We start from the raw sequence: 14,067 nt of genomic DNA, 5'->3' as shown, positions 1-14,067 counted from the left end.
TGTGTGTGTTTTGACATAATTTGGGTTTTGACCTATAAATCAGTTTTCAGAGGTTTTGGGGTTGATGAAACATATACTTTCATATACCTTTGCAGCTTGGGGCAGGTTAATCATGGTTCCCAATGTGAAACCTGTAGGAACCACTTCATTGTTAGTGACTTTGATAGGAGATCAGGTGACCTTTTTGTTTTTGTTCCTTTTCTTTGTTACTAATGCTTCATAAAAGTACCCTGAAGTGATTTTTTTTATTAAAGAGTAAATCTGTTTCTATAACACGTAAGAAAGATGTAAAGGTTATTTAAATGAAAGAGAACTTATTCGTGTATTAGTTATAAAGGAGACCGCTTTTTATTGTCAAAAGAAGCTTCCTTAATCTTCAGCTGAAGAAATAGACTCTTACTAACCTGTTTGCTACGTTTTAAAGGACACTCAGATTGTAAGTAAAAGCATTTGTAATGCTTCTGTATCAATCTAGGATTGATACATGTATATATGTCCTACAAGCGTCAAGTTTGTAGGATGGAGTGAAATGTGTAGGATTTTGGGTTTTTTTCCTCCCTCTTGCTTCCTGTTGTGGAAATGTGTGCAAAGACAACCCTTTGGGCTCTTAGGACATGTTAAAAAGAAAATCATTGCATACCCCCTTTCTCCCTTTTTAGGCCACGTTTAACTAAACCACCAGTGAGGCACAGCAAAACAGCAATAACACTGCTCTTGGAAGGTCCCTTCGAAAGAGTTGCAGTGCATATGTCCAGTTGCACCAGCTTGGCAAGTTGCTATCTGGAGTGAAGGCATAATATGTAATAAACTTGAATAATTTCATGCTGCTTCCTTGGCGTCTCTATAATTTGATATAAAAGTATGTAAGCATTTGTAGCTGGCTTTTGCATATCTTGCCTTTTGGCACAGGGCATGCCAGATCTCCATTTGGGTGAGATAGCTTTTTAATTAAAGCATGTGTTTATTTTTTCATACCTTCAGTTTCATAACCTTCAGTTATATTTTATACTTACGAAGGGTATTACACTCATGTATTGGGAACCAGAGTTTTTATCTGTTACAAAGATTTAGTAACATTTTTGGCAGTGCTGGCTTGTCAGGCTTCAGAGTGTACCTTAACTGGCTGTGTGAGACTTTTTGTTACTTGTTCCCATGGTTGGCCTCTGAAATGGGAAAGACCATGGATGACAGTTTCTGAAGAGCCAACTAACTGATTTGTTGATGGGGACTGGACTAAGACAAATCAACTCTTCCCATTCAAGAAATTAAAGCTGCAGTTTGATAGCAAAAGATGGTTTTTATTGACTGTTTTTGGTGAGATCTCTTTCAAAATAAACTTTTAATTTCTGGTTTAGCTTTTGGACTTCTTAAATCAAAAATAAAGTATTTATACCCACTTCTAATAGTGTTGATATGCTATGTAGAATTTTCTTTATTGTAGAAAAGTGTTCAGTGTTACTGATAGAGAACACAAACATAATGTAAGCAGAGGTGTATACTTCTCTAAAATCATGCAGGAGAGGCTACTGCTTTCCTGGGAATAGCCTCCCTGTAGTGGGAGCTGATGTTCAATTCTGTTCCTATCAAACTTTTCATACTTACTGAAAAAAAAAGAAAAAGGTGGTTCAGTTATTCTTATGACCCAGATCCAGTTCTTGACTAGACTTCAGTCTTGGCTGAACTGGAAAAATGGAAGATGTCTTAGAGCCATGTACAGCACTGCTGGTACAGCTGTGTCACACTGGTGTCTGGCCACACCACTCCTTGATTGCTTCAGCTGAGCTTTTCTGCTGATGCTTACCACTGAGATACATATTGATTTGTTTGGGGTCACTTAGAGAAGCACGTGACGTTCTTCGTTATGCATATACATGGGTTTCCTTTCATTTTAATAACAGAAAAGGTCAAAAATAAAAGGCCAGATCTGAACACTCAAAAGTCAAGACTGATATTTAATCAGAAGTGGATTCTGTTTAGCCCTGTTGGAGGATAAGATCTGCTCTGGGTGTTCTAGAGTCTGTGATTTGCTGCCTATTTGCTTTTGAAGAAAAAAAAAATGCAGAACTGTGTTTTACCAGCTCTTGAAAGTTTTCTTGCTGCCTTCATGAACAACAGCACAAGCAGTCAAACTTCCAGTTTTGGATACAACAGAGCAGTGATCTTGCAGTAAGATTCCTGTTTCTTTTTGCCACTTACCTCAAGAATGGAGCTAAGCAGTGGTAGCTAAAAATGCAAGCATCCTCTTGTCACCTGGTGACAGTGAATATGCTTGTTTTTTCCGGTGCTTTTTGTGCTCCTCTGTTACCACAGTGTTTGTAACCTGTGATGATTTTGGAAGAGTGGAAAAAGTGTTACCAGGCTCTTTGTCAGGGAGCCCTGGCTTGAGTCCCTTGAGATTTGACCTGTTTTCTGTTTGGGAAGGCCATTATTTCTTGCATGAATTGTGATGCAACAAATTGAAAAAATCTAGGAAAATTGCTTTCATTCCCCCTACCTCTTCATTACAAGCACACAGCATGCCTATGTTCATACCAATAACTGTGTATGGAATTAATTGCATATTCTGTGCTGGAATACGATGATTTATTTTGTAGTATTTTACTAGTATGAACTCAGTCATCTAATTGCTAGTAAATTGGAAATCCTAAACAGAACCCTCTGATGAGCTCTGCTAAGAGCTCAGTACTTAGCTAGAAATTGTATAGGGAGCTACTATGCTGGAATCTTTAGTACAGTTTATTGGAAGTATTGTTCATATCACTTTCCTTGTAAAATTAGATGCTGCAAAGTGTCTTGTTAATAGCTTTTAACTGATCTAAAGTATTATTTGTATTAGCAGAGCTGATGGAATGGTTTGTGTCCATGTACAGCAACCTCTAATGACTAGGAAAAAACATACCTAAAACTTACTAGCTGAAAGAAAAATATGTGCTGTAATACTTGCCAGAATAGGGATAAACTTTCATACACCATAATGAAATGTTGTTAATCAGCCTTCAATTCAGTATCTGCAGTTTGCTGTTAACTTTGGTTAGATGCCTGGATACACTTGAATTTCCATGAGGTTTGATTAGTTCAACAGTGTTTTCTGTAAGTAGTTGTTCTGGAATAGTGAAAATGCTATGTGTGATTTAAAAAAAATTAATATAAATGGTTATATGATAAGTGTAGTGAATACTCTGTGATTAACATTATGTTTTCTGCTGGAAATACAAAACATCAGGGCAGAAACAGTCTAGGAGGTTCCTGGAGTGTGTGTCCCCTGACACAAATGATGAGGTAAAAAACTAGGGAAGGCACCTGCTGGACCTGTGGTTTGTGAACAGAGAAGGACTGGTGGGTGATGTGATAGTCAGAGGCCATCCTGGGCAAAGCGATGACGCAAGGATAGTTTTCAGTTCTTCAGGAGGTAAGGAGGGAAGTCAGCAGAACTGCCACCTCAGGCTTCTAGAGAGCAGAGACTCTGGCCTGTTGAGGAGCCTGGCTGATAGAGTCCCTTGGAAGGCATTCCTGAAGGGCAGAGGAGTCAAGAAAGGTTGGACATTCTTCAAGAAGGAAATCTTAAAAGTGCAGGAGCAGGCTGTCACCATGTGCTGAAAGATAAGCCAGCAGGGAAGACTGGTCTGTCTGAACAGAGAGCTTTGGCTGGAACTTGGGGAAAATAAAAAGAGATGACCATTGAAACAAGGGCATGATTACAAGGATGTTGTTAGGTTACACAAAAAGAAAATTAGAAGTCTAAAACCCAGTGAGAACTTAATCTGGCTGTTATCATGAAAGACAATAAAAATGTTTCTATAACATACATTAGCAACAGAAGGAGGGCCAAAGAGAATCCTTTATAGGATGTGCGGGGAAGCAAAGTGACAAAGAACGAGGACTAGGCTGAGATGGTTAATGCCTTTTTTGCCTTGGTCTGTAATAGTAAGACCAATTGTTCTCTGGGTATCCAGTCCCCAGAGCTGGAAGACGAGGATGGGGAGAAGATAAAAGCTCCTGTAATCCAAGGGAAAATGGCCAGTGATCCTGCTACACCACTTGCGGGCACTCGGGTACTGATGGACTTGGCAGAAGTACTCCCTGAGCTGTTCGCTGTCAGCAGTCCCAGCTACCTGGGGAGGTCCCAGATGATTAGAAGTTGACAAATGTGATGGCTGTTTACAGTAGGGGCTGGAAGAGATCTGGGCACTACAGGCCTGTCAGCCTGACCTCTGTGCCAAGGAATGTCATGGAACAGGTCTTAAGTGTCCTCGTGTGGCATGTATGGGACAACCAGGCCTTGTCAGGGTATGTCTTTAGGAAAGTCAAGTCCTGCTTTACCAACCTCATCTCCTTCTGCAACAAGGTAACCTGTTCAGTGAATGAGGGAAAGGCTGTGGATGTTGCCTAGCTAGACTTTAGTAAAGCTTTTGGTAGTGTTTCCACCGGCATGCTTCTGGAGAAACTGGCTGTTCATGGCCTGCATGGGTGCCCTGTTTGCTGGGTGAAAAACTGGCTGAATGGCCAGTCTCAGAGCAGTGGGGAATGGAGTTGCATCCAGCTGGTGGCTGGTCACAAGTGGTGTTCCCGAGGGCTCTGTGCTGGAGCCAGTCCTGTTTAATGTGTCTATCGATGATTTGGGTGAGGAGGTTGAGTGCACCCTCAGTCAGTTTGCAGATGACACCAAGCTGGGCAGTGTTGATCTGGTGGAATGTAGGAAGGCTCTGCAGAGGGATCTGATCAGACTTGGTTGATGGGCCAAAGCCAATAGTAGGAGGTTCAACAAGGCCAAGTGCCAGGTCCTGCACTCGGGTCGCAACAGTACCATGCAGTGCTGCAGCTGGGGGCAGAGTGGCTGGAAAGCGACCCAGTGGATTGACAGCAGCTAAACATGAGCCTGTGTGTGTGCCTAGGTGGCCAAGGCCAGTGGTACCCTGACTCCTATCAGATATAGTGTGGCCAGCCCCTCACACTTGTGAGACACCTTGAATCCTGTGCCCAGTTTTGAGCTCCTCACTACAGGAAGGACACTGAGGGGCTGGAGTACAACCAGAAAAGGGCAGTGAAGCTGGTGAAGGGTCTGGAGCACAAATCTTAGGAGGAACATCTGGGGGAGCTGGGATTGTTTAACCTGAAGAAAGGGAGACTCAGGGAAGACCTTCTTGTTCTCTACACTACCTGAAAAGAGGCTGTAGCCAGGTAGAGTTCAGTCTCTTCTCCCAAGTCACAAGCAATAGGAGAGGAGGAGATGCCCTCAAGTTGTGCCAGGGGAGGTTTAGATTCCATACTAAGAAATACTTTTTACCTGGAGAAGTCGAACATTTGAACAGGTTCCCCAGCAAAGTGGTGGAGTCACTAAACCTGGAGGTGTTTAAAAAGATGTACAGACATTGTGGTAAAGGACATGGTTTTGTGGTGGCTTTGACAGTTCTATGTGGGGGGTTGGATTTGATCATCTTAAAAGTCTTTTACAAGCGAATGGATTCCATGACACTAAACCATGTCTTTCCCTTTTGTCTCTCATCTCGTATTTAAGGGAAAAAGAATTAATTCAACAGCATTCTGTCACGTTGTGTAAGTTGGTTTGGCCACTGTCAGCTTCACCTATTTCACTTCTTGTGTGGAGGTTGGGAGGTTTCTCTCCCTTTTCCAGCATTTTTGCATGAAATGTGTACATCTGATTTTCTGATGTTCTTGATCCTGACCATAACTTGTGTGTATTGCTACATAAAATTGGTCTTTTAGATAGGTCTTGGTAAGTTTAATAATAATAGAAACTAAGCAGGCAGTAAATTACATGGATTGGGTAAAATTGTTACAGAAGGAAGTAGCAGATTGTCTTTGTATTGCAGGGCATTGCTGAGTGAGTGGCAGATTCTCTTCTGTAGTGTTGGAGAGCGGAAGTAGCAGGAGCATAATCGAGAATTACTCTGAAGTGATGCTTTTTATTTTGCATGAGAACTGAATTGTGCTGTCCTTACCTCCCTTCTATCTAGATCACTGCATTTTAATGGAGAAGCATTTTATCCCACGTTACTCTGAGAGTGTGTAAAGAGAACTCTGCTGAAGATTTGTTTGTTTGCCAGCTATGGTAGGGCACTGGTTTCGGTGATAAGCTGGGGCTCCATTGCAGTGTGGTATTCTATGTCTTTACAGTTCTGACTTCATCTAATACCATATTTTCTTTGGAGAGCAGGGATTCTTGCATTCTGGCATTTTTTCCTTTTGCTCTGTGTACTTTGCTACATTTGGTGTCTTTCACCTTTTCTGCATTAGGTATATGTAATATTGTTGTTATCAGAGACAAAAATGTTCTTGCTTGCGAATTGCTTGGTTGAGTACATTTTTATTTCAATGATGGTAGTATCCTGCAGTTAGGATATAGAAATTTGACTTGTCATGTGTTCATTTTGTTTGTTTCCTTGTCTTTTTGCATTGCAGGAATACAGCTTATTTTATGTTTGAAAGGTGGAATTTGTGGAAAACCAAAAGGGGGTGTATATATAATAGAGCTGCTGAAAATAGCAAGGGGAGGAGAAGAGGTTAATTATACGTATACTCCGCAGCATAGTCAAAACCCTGTCAAACCTGGTGGAAAAAGAAAACTTCAGTAAACCTGGGTCAAACTCATCGACAAAAGCACATCTCTTAGCTCAATGAGAAACAGCATTAGGGAGTTTCTGAAAGTGGAAGGGAGGAGGATTTAGGAAATAAACTTCTTTGCTTATCCACAGAACTGTAATGTTTATAAAGATGTTATTGGTCTGTGCTTCCTCATGGAATTTTGTCTCTGTGTGCATTGCCTTTCTGGAATGAGCTAAGGAGTAAGGTCCTTTTGCTTAGTCGGTTAACAGGACTTGAAGAATTAAATCAAGAACAATTCTCAAGGTGAAAGTCATTTAGTTGCCATCTTTCTAGCTGAAACAAGGTAGCAAACTTCATTTTTTCATTGAAAGTTGGGATGTTTTCGAGCAGGGGCGAAAAGAGATCTGTTCCTTTACTTGGAATAGAAGACTTGGACTACATTAGCATTATAAAATGGTTGTATGTAATTCATCGTGTATGGTTTATGTTAATTGTACCTCTTTATTTGGCCTCTTCATGAGGGGAGATAGGTGGAGACAGAAACAGTAGACAAAACTTCCGGTGTTGTTTTTTCTCTCCTCCCTGGTGTACAAAACAAATGACTGTAGGAGTGTGGGAACTTAAGAGAATGGTGGGACTGGTTCTGAGAGTAGTGGACTATCTCAGCTCCCTCTGTCTTTCTTTAAAACGTTAACTCTAGCATTCCCAAAAATTATGCTCTGAGTGCAGTATCTTTGTTATCCTCCACTAATCAGTATTTACAGAGGCTTTTTTTCTTCTCTGGTTTTGGATTCATACCTCCTCTTTCCCTTCAACAACTGCCTTCCTTAAGGGTATATCCTCTAGGATATGACATGGAATGCATGCAGTGGAAGCTTTGTCCATCAGCTTTCCAGCTTCAAACACTCCTGACGTTATCACTGTGGTGATACAGAAATCATCTGGGGAAGGGGAAAGCTTTAAACCCTGGTTGTGAGAAGATCTCTAATTGTAGGTCATTAATTTCTGTGAGCTGCTTATGCTCTTTAGAGTTAATTTTGTGCCTGTGGTCTGGTCTGACTACTGTTGACATTCCCTGCCTTTGGCTGTGGCAACAAAACTTGGAAGTGTGGAGTGTCGTTTTTGGTGGCTTGAGTTTAAAACCTAGCTTTTTCAGACTTCAAACTGAGATGTGTTAGAAGTTTAATCACTTTATGCTCCAGCATTGTGTTGTGCTGCCTCCTCTCTCTCCTGTGTGCATTGGTTATGCCAGTGGAGCTGCAGTGGGGATGCATGATGAGGGGGTGCAAGAAACTGGTCCAATCTGAAAATTTTAGAGAAAGCCTGCAGGGGTGGGGATGGGTAGATAGGAAGGGGGAGGACTTCCTTAAAATAGTACTACCTCTGAAGCAGTCTCTTTGTAGAATTATTTAAGTGTATAAAATTATTTTGTATTAATGTGAACTGTTTCTCCTGTCTCCATGTAAGTGTGGCTGTAGTCTTAGTCACTCCCTTTTAGTCTCAGAAGACAAAGCTTACTGTAAGAATGGGTCTGCTTCAGTTTGTGGCTTCAACATGAGGCAGATGCTATGGAATCTGAAGTGTGGAGAAATGAGCAAAGTGATATTTAGAGGACATAGGTTGTAGGAGACAAGGAGAAACGTTAGGCAAAGAAAAGTTGTTGTTCTTCTAGCGTGAAAATCTTACAAATGCTTTGAATTATTTTTTTTTCATATTTTTTTTAGAGAAGTTCAAACAATTCTTATGTTTGGGAAAAATAAGATTCTGTCCAGTTTTTTTTATCAGTAAACATTATATGGCCTTGACTGTATTTTCTTTTAAAGTGTGCCATAGCAATAGTATTCTCAGACATTCCACACTCAAAGTCCTCTTAAATCTGCATTGATTTGAAGGTGTGAAGTGCTGAATTAATAGAAAGAATAACCTTAGCTAGTGAAAATTTAAAGTGCTAAAGCTAAATTTTTTGTCTTATTTTAAAGGAACAAGAGCTATCTATAAAAGGATTGGAAGGTATAAATTTGAGTACAGCTTTTCTGCAATTGAAGAGTAATTCTTTAATTTGTTAGTTTAGGTAGATCAAGCTTATATTTCTACCTGATTTTAATGTTACTGCCTATAATGTAAATAGGTGGTATTGTCTTCAACGTTGGTTTTATCCTGGATCAGTGGATATCATTCTTGTGTACAGTGCATAGCCTCTATTGTAATAATACTTGCACATAACTGATACAGATTTTATGTCAATTTATTTCATTTGCTTTGAGGAGTTCCCAGGGGTCTTAGTTACAGGCTCATTACACCAGATGTGATAAAAAAGAATAAAGGGATTTAATTGTATGGACTGTGTTGAATAGAAAAAACAGACATATTACAGGTACTATTAAATATGACCCTTATAAGTATGCATCTTAGCAACTTGTCATCAAGCTGGGGCTACTGCTTAGTATGAAAAATTACAAAAGCTAATTAAAAATAATGTGTTAGGATGGTGGGCTTTTTTTTTCCCCCCCCCCACTGTATATTTCTGAGTGTTTTAGATACTGGATAAATAGACAGAAGGTGGGAGCATGGGCAGATAGAACACTGCTTGCACTTTACTGCCTTCCTCTTGCAATTAATAATTGACTTATCCTTTTCATTGTTTTGCAACTGAAAGGTGAAGGTTTAGTGAAAGCTGCAGTGCCTTTGCTGAGCCTCCTGTCTTGCATGTCTCAGGAGGAGCAGATCAGAAGTGGTTCTTGAAGTGGATGTTCAGATTTTGCTGTGTTGGCAGAGCAGATATCATGTTTGACTGTTTGAGGACATAGGGGGTATGGATCAGGTCAATTTGCAATAAGAGGCATGTAATGAATTGATGAATTGCCAAAATTTTTGGAGGATGAGTGGGGCGGATTAAGATGTGCAGTCAGCTGATCTGGAGGCTTGGGGTGGGGGGGGAAAGATGAGCTGAGGGTTCAGTATAATTTTCATTTTGGTGTTAGGAAGGGTAGTTCAACTCTTGTGTAAAGATGAAGAGCCTTTTAAATATGAGTTCCTGATTTCAAGTGCCCTTCAGTAGCCACACCACTTAAAACAGTTCCTGCTGTGTCTGTTTTGCTGGTACAGATGTTTGTGTAATGATACAGTGAATGGATCTGTCAGGTCAGAAATGGCTTTTCTCCCTCACCAAATTTTCTGGACCGTATCAGTTCCCTGATCTGACTTGTTTGTGAATGGCTATGTTAATACCATAGAGAGGGATGGACCTCTTCAACTGGGCTAGAGAAGATTGACCCTACATGTGAAACTAAAATTGTTGTCTTAATCTTTGACATAAAATGGAATCTGACTGATTTGCATAGATTCTTATTAAAATAGCAGTGTCTGTCAGAAATTTGGATGGATAACTTTCAACAAGAGGTTGGTGGATTTTTTGAAAGCTTTTTAAGTGCATCTGTGCTGTTGATTGAGACTGAGAACCAATGGCATAGTAATAAAATCAGATGTATACAATCAGCCAAAATTCTGCTGAACTTTGATCATTTGTTATATTTCTAGAAATACATGTTTTCATAGTACTGCAACTTAAATACTGGCTTACAACAGAAGTTGTTCTTGTCAAATGTCTTTCCTCATGTTTAGGGGTATGAATTTAACAGTACATTTCACTAAAAGTGCAAAGCTAAACTGGAGATGGTATTTGAGTTTTGTTCACTTAGTGAGTAAGGAAAACTTGCAGATGCAAAAATGTCTATATTTCTGATTTGGTGTTATACAAGTGGTTTTTTAAAAAAATACTTTGGATGTAAAGGAAGAAAGCAGCAGCCAAGTAATAGCCACATGCAAATTTGATTATTTTTTGTTGTCATTTGTTTGCATGATGCTTTTTATTATAGCAGTTGAATGCTCTGGATATGTACACTCACTCAGGCTTACTGTGGTTGGGCTTTTTCTGTGGTCACTTAAGGAAATAAATGGAAAAATAAGTGAATGTGGATTTTATCTAGCACAATAATCTCCAGATCATTCCCCTCTTTCAACTGACAAAGCTCACTATGCTCCTTCTGCCACGCTCATCTGTTCCTCACCCATTCTGTGAGAACCATTTCCTTAATTGTTTGGATTTAAGCTGATACATACTGACTTTCTACAAAGCTGTACAGACATTTTGGTAAAGAAGCCACAGCGTCTCTGTGAGATGATGTAAGCTAGTTACAATCCACTTCACCAAGCTGTAGCTCATTTGAGGAACTTTTATCAAAAAGTTTTCACTAGGAGGGACAAAATTAAGTTTTGGTGTCCTGTTTTTTTTTTTGTCAAGACCAATATTTCCACTGATTTGCAGGATGTGTTGCTAATATGTGTTATTGATAGGTACTTAAGCATGTGTAACCATTACATATGGTTTCTAAGATATGCTGTGATTTTTTAGAATTATAAAATTTGGTTTCCATTAATGCAGTATTCTGGGTTTAATTTAATTTTTATATACAAGATACTTCAGTTTAGCTACTTCCATAGGGTCTGTCACTCTCTGTGATAATTAACTGTATCCTGTTTCAGCTTTGAGTGTTGTAGTAAGGTTTGTTTGACAGAATATATCATGATGGCTTAGTAAGAGCCAGATCTGACTGCAGTTTTCTCTAGAAGTGTGGTAGTGAATAATATCAGAAAAACAACTTTCTGAAAGAAGTGAGCAGTGTATGTTAGTGCTTGGACAAACTGGTGACTGACTGAAGGGCTGTCTCAGTTTACTTTGACAGCACACCTAATGTTGGAAACAAGTCTCAATTATTCTCCCTTTTCTTTTTAAAAGGCATCAAATGTAGAAGAAATAAATTGTATCTGTTACTTGGTTAAATGACTTAGGCTTGATCTTTAAATTCATCTTCTTGTTTCACTGGTGGCTGATTTGCCTTCTCTTAAAAGCAGCAGCGTTCCTCCAAAACTGAAACAAGGTCAGTCTATTCCCAGCCATTGATCAGGTGTGCAAGTAATAACTCTGTACCTGCAGAAATGAGGGTTAGCAACTTGGCCTTGACAATAGAAATGATACTTAGTACATGGAAATCCTTTTTTCTCTATTTCTGGCTGAATTTGGAGTATACTCATACTCAGGTTCTGACTTTTGAGACTGTTTTGGTTATGTGTGTTCTCTGCTAGTTTAAAAAGATACAATGAGGAAGGACAAAAATAGTAATTTTTGCATTTTGTATGAGTTGTGGCAAGAAATGGCTGCAAACTTACATACATCTCTGTCACTTGCACAGCATTTAGCAGGTGAGTCCATTTTAATCAGAACCCTGGACACTCTATAACCCTCCCAACTTCTTTGTGTACATTGGCCTATGGGAAATACTGTCTTACTGTTTGTCGCCTGCCTGCAACTGCATTTTCTTTCCTGATAAGCATTCTAGGAAGTGAGAGGCTTTTGACAGAGCACTAGAGATAGATTGCATTTGACTGCTGCCTGAGACTTCTCTGCACAGATGGATCGTGGTAGTCAACCCAAATCTAAAGAAAATGTAACGAAGCAGAAAGACCTCACTTATGTCCTACTGGATGAGCTGGTGGTGGTTTCATTTGCTCCTTTATAGACTTATGGTCAAGAATTAGGCGTGTCCCTACAGTATTTTGGTTTCTAGCTGACTTGTTATGAGCTGTCTGTAGAGATGCATTACTGTGTTGGCATCAGTGTTGCATGGGGAGATCTGGGCAGCTGTCCTGTTATTTGTTTGGTCTTTGATAATCAGGACGAAAAGAGTTTTAAAGATTTATGTGGTTGTAAAAGAAAGCATAGCATGGTATATTGCAGAAGATGGTCTGACAGAGTAATCTTGGTATGGGAGTATTGATGAATTCTGTTAATCAGCACTGGTCAGGTGTACTCTGATACACTCTGATACTCTGATACTGATGCAATCTGATGGAGGAACCATTGAAAGATGCTTACATGCTGTTGACTAACATTGGATAATCTTGTGCACAGTGAGGTCACAATGCAGTAGCTTCATATTTTGAGGAGCTCCTATGTTAACAAAGTTCTATGAGGCTGTTTTGAAGGATTAAGCAAGATAGAAAATCTGCATTATTGCTTGAAATAACTCCATGTTTCACAAATAAGTCTGAGATTTGGGTAAAAGAACCTATTGCTTCTTTCTATTCAAGACTTCTGTTCAGTGATTCTGTAAGTGAGGCTGTTTTTTATCAGCCACACAAGCTTGTAATGTGCTTCCTTTGTTCCTGCCAGGTTGAAGGCAAATTTTGATTACTGGGCTGTTGGGGAAGAAATGACTGTGTTGAAGCAGAGTGAAACTGCTTAGCCCAGTGAGTGTAGTCTGCAGTGTCTAGATGAATATGCTTAGATGGCTCTACAGCTACAGGCTATAAATACTTTAAAGTCATGCAGCTTTACTGTGAGAGCTGCATGCACGTGTAGCAACAGTGTAGGTGTGACACTGGAGTAGTGAAAGCTGTGCCAGACTCTTACCTTCCCTTTGAATAAACGAAGATGTTGCATATTATGTGTGTTGGAAAGTACTGTAAATGTGTGTAATTTGTGGCTGTTAATAGAGCACTTGTTTGGAGGCAGGACTTTGTCCCTTCTGCTGGGGATGGCATTATGGATGTGTACCACCATTATGGAGTTTCATATGATGGTGTTGTAGTCTCGAGTTGGCAGGTGGTACATTGTCCTCTTGAGATTGTGCATAAGGAGGAGTATGTACCAACTGAAAATGTTTTCTTTAAAGGCTTCCAGTAGATACTACTGGAAATAGATAAAAAATAGATAAATAGATAAAATAGATAAATAGATTAAAAAAATAGATACTTTTTTCATGTGGATGGGGGTAGACTTTGAAGGCTTTATTTGTTTGAATGTATTTTTTTAACGAGACTTGTCCAGGGGATTATTCTCAGTGGTTTTGCTGAGAGCATAGCACTTCTATCTAAGCACTTTACAGGGCTGTTACTATTAAGAAAGGCTATTGCAGTAGTAATTGTAATAGTTCTGTATTTATAGCACATTAATGACAGGAAATGTGCTATATGTCTTAAGTTATCAGTGATGTAATGGGTCAGAGCACGTCCATCTTTTTTTACTCCTGTTATTAATGAAATGCCTTTTTTCTTTTTGGCAGCTATTCTACTGGTTATGTTACTCAAGTTAGGATCCTTGTGAGATACTCAAAGCAAGTATTGTCCTTATGAAAACTTCTTATCTGTTTGTCAGGGTAAATTCCAAGTTTGAAAAAAAATAATAAATTGAAGGAGAAAAATATGTTCTCCCTGTTTTGAGTTAGCATATATAATGTCTGGACTAAATAAATGTTACATGATTGCATGAGATTATGGAGGATAAGAATTTGTGCCTTGGTTGACCTTTACTGTGTCTCTGTTCTTAAGGGCATTTTACAGCATCTTGTGCGGTTTCTATTCATTATATAATTAAAGTTACTATTTTTTTAATAATGAAGAAGTCTTAAGAATGTTTGCTAGTATTGTTAACATACATTAACTTGA

At 39.3% G+C, this 14,067-nt stretch overlaps 1 protein-coding gene across 15 annotated transcripts in view; it reads left to right on the top strand.

Annotated features, from left to right (window-relative positions):
• Window positions 1-14,067, top strand: part of TCF20 (transcription factor 20) — a 130,222-nt gene that overhangs the window by 66,632 nt on the left and 49,523 nt on the right. For 2 of the 15 annotated variants that reach the window (XM_086887523.1, XM_086887513.1), the window contains exon 3: window positions 13,686-13,736. The exons of the other annotated variants lie outside the window; for them this stretch is intronic. The gene's annotated coding sequence lies outside the window, so the exon portion shown is untranslated. The remainder of the gene's footprint in view (window positions 1-13,685; window positions 13,737-14,067) is intronic. 15 annotated transcript variants of the gene reach the window in all.

The sequence above is a fragment of the Cyanistes caeruleus genome, chromosome 4 (genome assembly GCF_971803275.1).
Source record: "Cyanistes caeruleus chromosome 4, bCyaCae1.hap1.1, whole genome shotgun sequence".
Taxonomy (NCBI): Eukaryota; Metazoa; Chordata; class Aves; order Passeriformes; family Paridae; genus Cyanistes; species Cyanistes caeruleus.
This window is presented reverse-complemented; position numbering and strand designations above follow the sequence as displayed.